This window comes from Physeter macrocephalus, chromosome 21 (assembly GCF_002837175.3).
Source record: "Physeter macrocephalus isolate SW-GA chromosome 21, ASM283717v5, whole genome shotgun sequence".
Classification (NCBI taxonomy): Eukaryota; Metazoa; Chordata; class Mammalia; order Artiodactyla; family Physeteridae; genus Physeter; species Physeter macrocephalus.
The window spans coordinates 91,079,473-91,083,366 of NC_041234.1; positions in this window are offsets into that span (position 1 = coordinate 91,079,473).

The following is a 3,894-nucleotide window of genomic DNA, read 5'->3' on the forward strand; positions in this document are numbered from 1 at the left end:
AATATTTGAGCTTCTTGGACATAAATTATATCCCATGCATACTATCTTGTTCCATTTTCTCTAAGTGCTGTTTCATCCCAGTGATTGAAAGACTCGTTCTGAAGTTCATTCTTGCCATCTTTTTTGTTTTAGGGAAAAGATATGTGATGCATAGGAAGACCACAAGTAGTTGCCCAGTTTGAACAGTATTTCTCTTGGGAGCATTTGTTGAAAGCAACTAGAGGCAGTTGTTGAACATTGTGGCTGCCCGAGGGGGTGAATAATAGTTGGGGTACACCAGGGGTCCCCAACCCGCGGGCCACGGACCGCTACCGGTCCGCGGCCTGTTAGGAACCGGGCCGCACAGCAGGAGGTGAGCGGCTGGCTAGCGAGCAAAGTTTCACCTGCCGTTCCCCGTCGCTCCCCCTCGCTCGCATTACCGCCTGAACCACCCTCCGCTCCACCTCCCTGTCCATGGAAAAATTGTCTTCCACAAAACCAGTCCCTGGTGCCAGAAAGTTTGGGGACTGCTGGGGTACACAATAGACTAACAAAAGTTAATAGAATTTGTTGCTAGCAAATTTGTCCTACAAGAAACCCTGAAGAGAGTTCTTTAGGCTGGAATGAAGGGATATAGACACATAAGTAAACCCTCATTAATAAGTGAAGAACACCCAAAAAGGCAAGATAATAGGAAATGTGATAGACAGTATAAGTGTATTTTTATAAGTTTTTATCTGATTTAAAAAACAACTGCACAGGGCTTCCCTGGTGGCGCAGCGGTTGAGAGTCCGCCTGCCGATGCAGGGGACGCGGGTTCGCGCCCCGGTCCGGGAGGATCCCACGTGCCGCGGAGCGGCTGGGCCCGTGAGCCGTGGCCGCTGAGCCTGCGCGTCCGGAGCCTGTGCTCCGCAACGGGAGAGGCCACAGCAGTGAGAGGCCCGCGTAATGCAAAAAAAAAAAAAAAAAAAAAAAAAAAAACAACTGCACAAAGCAATATTGAAAATCTTTGCTGATAGGCATACAATGTGTAAAGATGCTCAATATCGTTACTCATTGGGGAAATGCAAACCACAATGAGAAAGCACTCACTAGGATGGCTGTAATCTAAAACATAGATAATAATAATTGTTGGCAAGAATGTAGAGGAAATGAAACCCATATACATTGATGTTGAGAATATGAAAAGTACAGCCTCTTGGAAAACAGTTTGGAGGTTCCTTAAAATGTTAAACACAGTTACCACATAACCCAATAATTCCGCTCCTAGATATATACCCAAGAGGATCTCAAACATACGTCCACACAAAAACTTGTACATGAATGTTTTAGTAGCATTATTTATAATCGTTGAAAAGTGGAAGAAACTCAAATGTCCATCAGTTGATGAATGGATAAACAAAATGTGGTATATCAGTACAGCTGACTATTAGTCAGTCATAAAAAGGAATGAAGTACTGATTTGTACTATAAACTAGATAAACCCAGAAAACATTATGCTCAGTGAGAGAACCCAGGCACAAAAGGCAACATATTGTATGATTACATTTATGTGAAATGTCCAGACTAGAAAAATCGGTAGAGAAGGAAAGTAGATTAGTAGTTTCCTAGGGCTGGATGGGGAAGTGATGAGAGGATTGGTTGATGAAGGATAAAGGGTACAGAGTTTCATGTGGGGGTAATGAACATGTTCTGGAATTAGATAGTGGGGATAGCTGCATACTTTGTGAATATACCAAAACCACTGAATTCTATAGTTTAAAGGGGTTAATTTTATAGTATGTGAATTATATCTCAGTAAGAAATTGTATTCAAAAGGGAACCAATGTGTAACAAAAGGTTAAAGAAAATATACCAAAATATTGATAGCAAAAAAAAAAAAGGTGGAGAAAATGTTTCTCTTTAAGAATTCTCTGCCATTGGTGGCACTCAGCAACCTAGTTATTGATATAAAATGGAGGTAAAATGTCTGAGCAGAAAAAGGTCATTAGGAGGAAGTTATTTCGCACTCCATTCTACCTTTTAATCTTTTGAGTGTGCCAAAAGAAAATCCAGGGGCAGGGACAAAAATCTGTGCCAATAGGCCACATATGACCTGTGATTTTTTACATGGTTCAATTAAAATGATTTTTCTTCTGTAAGCAAAGAGAAAGGAGATAGCTTTCAGAGTTATGATATTGACTCTGGAGGACAATGAACATGTAAACACTTGGATAGTCATCCATGAATTAGCTCTTTAATCTATAAATATGATTCAGTTTAATGTATGTTTGTATGTGTTACTTCAATTTAAAAAAAGGTCATCGTGTCACACCCCTCTGGTACTTAAAATCCTCAAATGATTACCATTGCACTAGGGATAAACGCAAACAATGGATCCTGACTTTCAAGGTACCACCTGACCCGAAGGTCTGCCTCTCTAATCTCAACTAGCACCCTTTCTTGTGCCTCTACATCTTCCTTTCATTATCAGACTCCTTCCCTTCTTGGGTCTTTACCCTTGTGGTTTCTCTGCCCTAACAGTCCCTCCCTCAGTCACATGGCCAGCCCCCATTTAGGTCACAGTTCAAATTGTGACCTCCCGAAGTGACTCTTCTCAGACTTCACTCCCTATTACATCATTCCTTTTTTTTCTCTTTTGAATTTTTATTGGGATAGAACTGAGATACAGCACTGTATAAATTTAATGTGTACAGCATAAAGATTTGATTTGTGTACATTATGAAATGATTACCACAATAAATTTTAGTGAACATCCGTCATCTCAGAGATACAACATTAAAGAAATAGAGAAAATATACATTTTTTCCTTGTGATGGGGACTCTTAGCATTTACTCTCTTAACAGCTTTCATATATGACACACAGTTGTGTTAATTATATTTATCATGTTGTAAATTACATCCCTAGTACTTATTTATCTTATAATTGGCAGTTTGTACCTTTTGACTATTTTCATCCAATCACTCCCCTTCCCCTGAACCCCCGCCTCTGGTAGCCGCAAACCTGATCTCTTTTTCTATGAGTTTATTTTTTGTTTTTGAAGTATAATTGACCTACAATGTTATGTTAATTCCAGGTACACAGCATAATGATCCAATATTTTTGTACATTTCAAAATGTTCATTATGATAAATCTAGTTGCTATCTGTCATCATATTAACGACTTGTGCCGACTGGCTGGTGGTCCCGGCACTAATAAGCTAGAAGGAGGATTCCAAAATGGCACTTGCCAGCACCAGTGTCCTTGTAGCAGGATGAGCTCCCCAAAATGGCTGCTGCCAGCATCTATGTCCCCAGAGTGAGCCCCAGCTGCCTCCTGCCTCTCCAGGAGGTTCTCCAAGATTAGCAAGTGGGTCTGACTCAGGCTCCTTTCAAATTACTGCTTCTGCCCTGGGTCCTGGAGCACGTGAGATTTTGTGTGCACCCTTTAAGAGTGGAGTCTATTTCTAACAGCCCTCTAGCTCTCCTGAAAGTAAACTCTGCTGGCCTTCAAAGCCAAACGTTCTGGGGGCTCATCTTCCTGGTGCAGGACCCCCAGGTTGGGGAGCCCAGTGTGGGGCTCAGACACTTTGCTCCTTGGGGAGAACCTCTGCAACTGTAATTATCTTCCGCTGTGTGGGTCACCTCCCTGGGGGTATGGGTCTTGACTGTACCACATCTCCACTCCTCCTACCCGTCTCCTTGTGGTTCCTTTTTTATATCTTTAGTTGTAGAAGATCTTTTCTGCTAGTCCTCAGGTCATTCTCACTGATAGTTGCTCTGTAAACAGGTGTAATTTTGGTGTGCCCATGGGAGCTGATGAGCTCAGGGTCTTCCTGCTCTGCCATCTTGGCCACTCCTCCTACACCATTCTGTCTTAATGTGGGTTTTTTTTTTGTTTGTTTGTTTGTTTGTTTTGCGGTACGCGGGCCTC